The sequence below is a fragment of the Myodes glareolus genome, chromosome 10 (genome assembly GCF_982192425.1).
Source record: "Myodes glareolus chromosome 10, mMyoGla1.1, whole genome shotgun sequence".
Lineage (NCBI taxonomy): Eukaryota > Metazoa > Chordata > Mammalia > Rodentia > Cricetidae > Myodes > Myodes glareolus.
The window spans coordinates 75578348-75587621 of record NC_142035.1 but is presented as its reverse complement, the minus strand read 5'-3'; the positions used below and the strand labels follow the sequence as shown (position 1 = coordinate 75587621).

Genomic DNA, 9274 nt, shown 5'->3' with positions numbered 1-9274 from the left:
GGCATACGAAACATTTTGTCTAATTCTCACAACAACCATGACAGAAATGCAAGTCCCAACCTCAAAGTTAAAAATGCCCCAGAACTGGGCATGGTGGCGCATGCCCGTAATTCCAGCATTCAGCCCGGAGGCTAAGGTAGAGCAGGAGTTCAGGGCTGGTTTAGCTGCAAAATCAGTTCCAAGGCAATCCACCTGGACTATGTGAGATTCTACCTAAAAGAAAGAAGGAAGGAGGAGAAAGAAGAGTAGAAGCAGGGAGAGAGGCAAGGAAGAAAGGAAGCAAGCAAAGAAGGAAAGGGGTAAGGAAGGAGGAGAATGGGAACAGGAGAGGTTAGAAAGGGGAGTGGAAAGAAACAGAAAAAAGGAGAGAGAAGAATGGGGAGCTGATGCAGAGAAGTGAGGTCGTTTTGCCCAGGGCTGCATCTAGCACTTCAGTGAGGATACAGTCCTGCTCTTCCCATCAACACCACCATCTCAGAGTGGCTCAGGTCAAGCTCTGAGGTTCTATAGACCTGCTCTTAGAGGCTTGCACATCCTCTCAAGGACTTCTGAATTTGTACTTTTATTATGATAAAGGTAATACCTAGAAATCTCTAGAAAACATACTGGATCGCCAAGCAACGCCGTGATGTTTCAGTGCAGGCATTTGTGTTTCTGTCTCTATATGTGGCAATCGTGTTTATTTGGCCTACGATGTATTGGCAATTTGGCTACCATGGGGTTGGCTTGCCCTCTCATCAATATGACGGTCCCTTTGCCACATTTGTACCCAGAGAATTTTTTGTTTGTTTGTTTGGGTTTGGTTGTTGTTACCGTTTGTTCATTACTATTCCTAACACCATACCCCCTGTGGAAGTGATCATAACCAAAAGACTATCAGAATATTAAACACATTAAGACACTAGTAACCGAGGAACATCTACATAAAAGAGACTTCAGTGGCTTTCTTGGCTTGGAATGAGGAATTTTCCTGACTCTTTTTTTTTTTTTCCTAACTCTTCATTAACAGGACAGATGAAATTTCGGGTGGCTGGGCCAGGTACAGATTTTGCTAATACTAGAGACCTGCAAGTCACCTTGGCAATACCACTGAATACTTCTGCCTGACGTGAAAATGTCACGAGCATGCAGAGACGTTGTTTGGTTATGGCAGTTTAACCATATGGGAATTGGCAGCTTAATATCTGCCATATTCACAGTAGATGAAGCTAACATCCTACACAAAGGATACTTCACCATTGTTTAGGCATTGAAGACTTCTGAGTATCTGCATGGTATAAATTAGTAAGAAGAACTAAACTCAGATAATGTAATTACCCAACAGGTATACAGGTTCTCACCAAACATGCAGAAGTGATTGAAAGCAATGTCTAAGAAATGCAGAAACTTTTAAATTCTATTAAAGCTTGTTTGCCTCATTCCATAAAATTACCAAATTTTGTTCATCAGTAGACTAAACTTTTTATTATATTTTAGACTGTTTGGTCTATCATATGGAATGAGTTTCATAGTCGATATCCTCTACTTTTGCCCAAGCACCCAGGATACTGACCAACATACCCTGACTTTTGTCAGAATGCCCACCCCTTCACTGTGCAGCCTTTGTGACTAATGTGGCCTTTTTGATGGAACAGAGCATACCCATCATTGTAGAAAGCTCTGTTGGATAACAATGATCCAAGATGATACCAAATAATATTCACACCAGAAGCCTGGCCATGAATTCAAGGCCAGCCTGTATAAAAAACTAAAAATATTCACTACAATATTTTATGAAGTCTAAAGCATTCCTTTTTATGTGTGGTTTGTGTGCATAAATGTATTCATGTTCACACACAGAGGATTCAAAGTTGTCTCTGGGCATCTTCCTCAATTACTCTTCTTTTACTGAACTCAGAGATCACTGATCAGCTAAACTGGGTAGCGAGCGTGTAGGTGCCTGCTGCCAGTGTGTAGGTGCCTGCTGCCAGCGTGAAGGTGGCTGCCATGCCTTCCCACCATCCACACGGGTTCTAAGGATCCAAATCCAGGCCTCCCATTTGTGTGGCAAACACTTTATCTACTGAGCTGACTCCCCAGACCCTTGAAACATTCTAAAGAGACTCTGTGATGGTTGATCTCCAACTTCAGGTTGTCTGGATTTAGAAACACAGAGAAGACACACTCTGGGTGTGCTTTGGGTTTGTTTTCAGAAGGGTTTAACTGAAGAAGGAAGACACACCCTGAGTGTAGGTGGTACCACCACCTGGGCTGGGGTCCTGGACTGAATGCTAACATTCCTCTCTCTGCTTCCTGACCGTGGAAACATTGTGAGCAGTCTCCTCACCGCTCCACCATGCCTTGACTTCCATGTCATGATGTACTGTGTACATGTGCACATGTCCGTCTCAACCTCTGAGTCAAAGGAAACCCTTCTTGGCTGGGACGATGGCTCAGTCAATAGAGTGGTTATGATGCAAGCAGGAAAATCTTTTTTTCCTAAGATTTATTTATTTATTATGTATACAGTCTTCTGTCTGCATGTATGCCTACAGCCAGATGATGGTGCAAGATCTCATTACAGATGGTTGTGATCCACCACGCAGTTGCTGGACATTGAACTCAGGACCTCTGGAAGAACAGCCAGTGCTTTTAACCTCTGAGCCATCTCTCCAACCCCCGTGGATTAATTCTTAAAATAATCCAGTAGAGCATCTGCATTGCCCATTGTTTGCAGACAGTGTTCTCTTTGCAGTTCCAAAGCTCCTATAGAGAACGTGGGTTCTCACAGACAATAGCAAGCTTTGAAAAAATCATTAGTATTTTAATGAAATGATCATTGTTCAATTATTACTTAATCTCTCCCACTCTTAAAAAAAAACAAGTTACAGACTTGTTTAAAATAAACTGGCCATTATGTAATCTCTCCACTCTGACTTTGAGTCTTTCCTGGTTGCTCAATAGGAATACAGAAAACTCTAGACCTACTTAACTAGAGGATAAGGCTGTTGGCTGTGATCAAACTCTTGCCCTCAGGAGTTACATAGGGTTGAATTTGGATTGCCAAATGGATTGGGAGGATTAGAGACTTAATGGTTAATGTTACAGTGTTCTATTCTATTCTAGAGCTTCTGAGTCTAGAGTTACAGCAACAGCTTAACTGTCTTCTCTCTCATCTCCCCACAAGGTTGAGGAAGGATAGTCAATGCATTTGAAATGAATGCTTACACATCCAACCGGCACTCTTGCCCTGGCAGATAGTCTAGGGGAAAGATCGTGTTCAGCCTACTGTGGCTCAACAGAAACAGATAAGTCCTCAGCTAAGAAAAGGGGTGATGGGGAGAGGCACTTGGAGCAGAGTTTGGGGGACAGTGAAGGAAGCTTCATGGTAAATAAAGGGTAAATAATGACTTGTTGGGGTCCAGTGGTACAGGGAGGGGAATGGGGAGTCACTGGCTACATGATTCCATCTTGCTACATGCTGAATAGACCCACAGCACAGTTGTATACATTGAGAAGTTGCATATTTGAAAAGTAATAGCAGAGAATGGTAGAACCTTGAACTTGGCCAGAGAACCCCCAACTCCAGACTCTTAACCTTGATCTAAGGCAGTTACAGTCACACTGCAGTATAGATGGGATCACCTAACCCTGGGGGGGGTGGGTTTACAAGGCAAGTTTGATCCAGTGGGTCAGCACTGAGGCCTGAGATCCTGTCATTCCTCTCAGCTTCCAGATGTTGACGGTCGGAAGACTAACCCTCCATCTTGTAGGCCATACCTCACGCATTTTGTCCAAACAGCCCCAGTTCATGTCCAAGATGACATGAATTCTGACCCTCTGCCCATCTTCTCAGTGATGGTTGATATTGACCATACCATTAGGATTGTGGTTTTCCCAAGGGATGGCTACCTAAGAGCACTCGACAAAACTTAGGTGTGTCCAAACGTCTAGGAATGTATGTGAGGCCCTTGTGATGTGACATCGTTCAGGAAACAAAGAAGGGTTGTGATAGAGGTAGAGGGGGTCCCTTCTGGGAAAGGCCCCTCTTTCCAGACTCTGCTGAGTTCCAGTGAACAACCATGTGCTCGCTAGTTTTATGTCAACTTGACACAAGCTGGAGTCATCAAAGAGAAGAAAGCTTCAGTTGAGGAAATGCTTCCATACTGGACTGTAGGCAAGCCTGTGTTTGTGATTGATGTAGGAGGTCCCAGCCCTCTGTGGGGGGTCCTGAGATCTGTAGGAAACCATGCTGAGCAGTTCTCCATCGTGGCCTTCATCAGCCCCTGTCCCAGATTCCTGCCCTGTTGTGAGTTCCTGTCCTGATTCCCTTCTTTAAAGAACAGCAATGTGGAAGTGTGCGCCAAGTGAACCCTTTTCCTCCATAAGTTGCGTTTGGTCATGGTATTTCACCACAGCAATCTTTTTTTTAATTAATTAATTTATTTGTTTATAAAAATTTGCACTTCCTCCCCTCCTCCCCATACCCTCCCATTCCCCCCACTCTCTCTCCTCCTCCCCCCCACTCCCCCCTACTCCCTCTCTTCCTCCCTCACCATTCCCAAAAGCAGTCAGGGTTTCCTGCCCTGTGGGAAATCCAAGTTCTTCCCCCCTCTCTCCAGGTCCAGGAAGGTGAGCATCCAAACAGACCAGTATCCCAAAAAGCCAGTACATGCAGACGAAACAAGACCCAGTGCCATTGTCAATGACTTCTCAGTCAGCCCCCATGTCAGCTACATTCAGAGAATCCGGTTTGATCACATGCTCGTTCAGTCCCAGTCCAGCTGGCCTTGGTGAGCTCTCATTAGATCAGTCCCCTTGTATCAGTGGGTGAACGCCCCCCACACGGTCCTGACTTCCTTGTTCATGTTCTCTCTCCTTCTGCTCCTCATTTGGACCTTGGGGGCTCAGTCCAGTGCTCCAATGTGGGTCTCCGTCTCTATCTCCATCTATTGTCAGATGAGGGTTCCCTCTAGTCCTGCCTTTCTTGCTCACGTTCTCCCTCCATCTGCTTCTCATTTGGACCTAGGGAGTTAAGTCCAGTGTTCCAATGTGTCTCTGACTCTATCTCCATCCATCGCCAGATGAAGGTTCTATGGTGATAAACAAAATATTTATCAATATGGTTATGGGCCAAGGCCGGTTCAGACAAGATCACCACAGCAATCTTAACCCTAACTAGGGTGGACCGGGAGCTCAAGAACTCTGCATTTCAGCCTGGCCTTTCGGATGCTGATAAAGATAAATTTGTCAAGGCATGAGAAAAAGCACATATTCTCTTTAGAGGTTGGTTATATTCTTAGCAAGTTTGTGAGCCTCCTTCCTCACACCTGACAGCAGAACAAGAGCCCTGTAGGAGCCGGAACCAGCCAGAACAAACCTCACTAGGGATGTGCGGAAATCCAGGGGAGGGTGTTCAGTGAAAGGCCTGAGTGACGGCGAGTTACACTTAAGCGTTCCCAAGGTTTGGAAACATGAAAAGACTATACGCAATAGGGCGATAGCCTTGTTCCCAGAAAAGTTACAGTACAAATAGAGGAAACGGAGACAACTAAACAAGACATTCACCACAGCTTGTTTCATAGTTTGAATAATAAAAGTCTATTAAAGGCTCAAAAATACAGTATATAAAACATTAAAATACAATATTTTAATAGTATAAAAACTAATCTCACTTCAGCTTTTCAGCCCAGAGAGAGAGGAGAAAGACTAGAGATGGTTGCCAGATATTTTTAACTTCGAGTTTTGACTTGAAGGGCCCTTTAAGATGACAAAGCAAGCCGCACCTCTGTGTACCCAGAAAACCACCTTGCTGAGTGTTTTCTTCACAAAGAATTTGGTAAGGAAGTCCTGATCGGTCAGGTCTGGAACATATTTGTTTTAAATACCTATTTTCTTCCTTTTAGTTTCTTATTGTTTCAGTTTAGCTAACCCCAGAGTGTAATAGCATAACAATGACTCTAGAGTCTGTTGTCTAGAGTGGAAATTCTAAATAGTCAAGAGGGAGTGTTGAGAGCACTGGAGAAGCAGAAGCAGGATCTGCAGATTATGTAGTTGTACACATAGTAAATTTAGAAATCTGCTCATATGTAAGGGTATAAGATACCTTAGGAATGCTGTTGGATATAAAAGCAATATACAGACATTAATAGCCTTGACACATTAAAAACAAATATTAAATGAGGAACTTAAGTAAACTACAAACAATGTAATGTTATGTACCAAGAAATAAATTTTGTTAAGAGATTGAATCTAGCCAGGCATAGTGACACTCATCTTTAATCCCAACACTCAAGAGGCAGAGGCAGGTGAATCTCTCTGGGTTTGAAGCCAGCCTGGTCTACAGAGAGTTCAAGGATAGCCAGGGCTACACTTGTTTTGAGAGTCTCTAAATGAATGAGTGAATGAATACATACATACATACATACATACATTTTAAGTGAGATTGAAGTTTTCTATAGGGAATATTATATAATTAAGATTGTTTAAAATATCAAATGGGGCAACATGCAATATTTACTGACTAAAAGATTCAATGGGATTTACATTTAATATGATTTTTGTCTTGTTTTGCTTTAGAACTTGTCAGGCTGATTTTAAAATACATATGGTGGTGCAGAGAGTTAAAATATCCAGGGCAATATTTTTGTTTGCTTGGCTATTTGTCTGTTTGGGTTTTGTTTGTTTTGAGACACAGGCTTATGCAGTAGTCCAGGGTAGCCTGGAACTCACCCATCTGCCCCAGGTGTACTCAAACTCATGGCAATCCTTCTGTGTTGGGATTGCAGGTATGACCTCAATGCCCAGCTCAAGATAACCTTGAAGGATTTGTTCTAGAATAGTTCAAGATATGTAAATATCAGAGCTACAGTAGCTAATGCTATGGGGTTAATACAAAGAAATAAATCTGTACCAGAGAGAGACTAAAAAAAAATCTCCCCAAAATGTGTGGGCCTTGATTTAAACAGAAGTGACCCACAGGCCATGAGGGAAGGACAGTATTTTTAATAAAGATGCTGAGACGGTTGATAGCAGAAATTGGACTTGAAAAGGTAATAACTTTATTGGTAAGTAGCAAAGTACAATTTTAAAGATCACAATGAGCTACCACCACACGATCCCCAGGATAATACAAACGTCCGAAACAGCAAGTGTTGAAGCAATGTACAGTATTCTCAACTCCACTGAGAGGAGTGACCTTGAGTGTTGACAATGGGTGACCTTGTGTGTTAGCAATGTAAATCAGCCCCGTCACTTCAGGAGACCATTTAGGTAACCTATTAAAGAGGAAGAAGTATCTGTGAGCCAGCAACTGAGTTCCACTCCAGGTCATTTCCCTACAGGAATGTCTGCCTGTGTGCACAAGAACACACACCACAGCAGAAGCGACCCAAGCATCTAGCAGCAGTAGAACTGGTTTGTGTGTGAGTGTTATCGGTAAAATACCACATCAGCCATGGCTATATAAGGTGAGATCCTGTCTCAACAAAACAAAACTACATTTTAGAGCCGAAAATGGGGGGAGGGGACTTAAAGTGTATTGACTAGGATATTTGCCCAGGTTGTAAAATGATAAAGAAAAGCAAGGATGTCATTGGCTACTGTAAGGAAAGCCGCTGGGTGTGGTTACTCCAGCTATTGGGAAGGTTGAGGCGGGGAAGATTGTGAGTTCAAGGCTAGCCTGCTGGGTATCTCAAGACTCCATTTTAGGTGGGGGAAAGTAAGAAAGACAAAGCCCAAAAGAGAAAAGGTGACAAGGTGGGGTGGGGGTCGTCTTGGGGGTGTAATTCTGACGGCACTCTCCGGTGAACCAGCTGTGGGGAGGCAGACCCCTTAGATCTAGCCTGTCATCGCTTGGGGCCACTTATCCCACATGGCAACTGAGCACTTGGAATGTAACCAATGAGACTGAATTTTAATTGTTTTTCATTTCAGGTCCTTGGAGTTTAAATGTAAGTAGCCACGCTGGACCAGAGGCTACTGTTTCTGCATGGTGCAGTATTAGTTTGTATCAACCAAGATTCCAACAAAAAAAGTGCCTCCCTCAAACAATAATTTGAGGAAGAATGACGGACAAGACAGCTAATCACCACAGTGTAAGGTAGCCAGGGGTAGGAGACACCCTGAGGCTAATAATTATCAGCCCCACACCTGATGAGGGGAAGCCGTGGTCCCTGGGACTGGAAAAAGAGAGCATGAATGAGATTCTCCTGTGTTAAGAGGTGTAGCCAGTCTGAGGTGCCTTCTAATAGGAGCCCCTAAAATAGTCACCTATTGTGGCTTTCTTTCCCATCTGGCCTCTCATTCGGGGCCCCCAAAGCCACGCCCAAGAGTAGTAGACAGGGTGGTTCACCGGTGCCCACAGATCCACACAGGCTAGGCTTCCTGAGGAAAGGCCAGAGAGAGTGGGTTTGACAGGGGGAAGGCATCGGCACACCGCTCTCACCTTAGGTCTCGGAAGTTTTCATTTTTAATTACCCTGGCTGGGGTGGTTTGAATGAAAATGGCCCCCATAGGCTCACAGCCATTGGCACTATTGGAAGGTGTGGCCTTGCTGGAGTAAGTGTGTCACTGGGGGCGGGCTTTGAGGTGTCGGAAGCTCAAGCCAGGCCTGGTGTGTCTCTTTCTCTTCCTGCTGCCTGCAGATCCAGATGTAGAACTCCCAGCTACCTCGCCAGCACCACGTCCACCTGCACGCCACCACGCTTCCTGCTTTGATAATGGATTAAACCTCTGAACTGCAAGCCAGCCCCAATTAAATGCTTTCCTTTACAAGAGTTGCCATGGTCATGGTGTCTCTTCACAGCAGTAGAAACCCTGAGACAGTGACCATTTCTTTTAGTATAAAATTGTAGTTTATACTTTCAGAAATGAGGGGGTGGGACTACATCTCAGTAGCTGAGCACTTATTTAGCGTGCACAGCTCTGGGCTGCCTCCCTGCTGTAGCGGGAACCCTGAGATGGCCCCACGGGCTCATGTGTTTGAATACCTGGTTCCTAGCTGGTGCGGCTACATGGGGAGGATGCGGAATCTTTGGCATATGGGGTGCTATGGGTACTGGGGGCCTGTCTTTGAAGGTTGTACCCTTGGTGCTGGCCACCTGTGCTCTGCTTCCTGCCGGCCACAAACGTGAACAACCCACCATGCCACCCCTGCTGCTGTGACTAGAGCTGTCCCCCCTGCCGTGCCTGTCCTCCTTGACAGGAACAGAGGCAAAGCAAACCTCTCCTCCATGTTATCTTATCATAGTGTTGATAATCTCCAACAGGGACACATGCCTGCGTGCACATACAC

At 44.6% G+C, this 9274-nt stretch overlaps 1 long non-coding RNA gene across 1 annotated transcript; it reads left to right on the top strand.

Annotated features, from left to right (window-relative positions):
- Positions 1-7281: 7281 nt before the first annotated feature.
- Positions 7282-8756, top strand: LOC146892649 (uncharacterized). Its single transcript, XR_015003964.2, has 3 exons — positions 7282-7448; positions 7915-8080; positions 8625-8756. It is a non-coding gene; the product is annotated as an uncharacterized LOC146892649 (long non-coding RNA).
- The last annotated feature ends 518 nt before the right edge of the window (positions 8757-9274 follow it).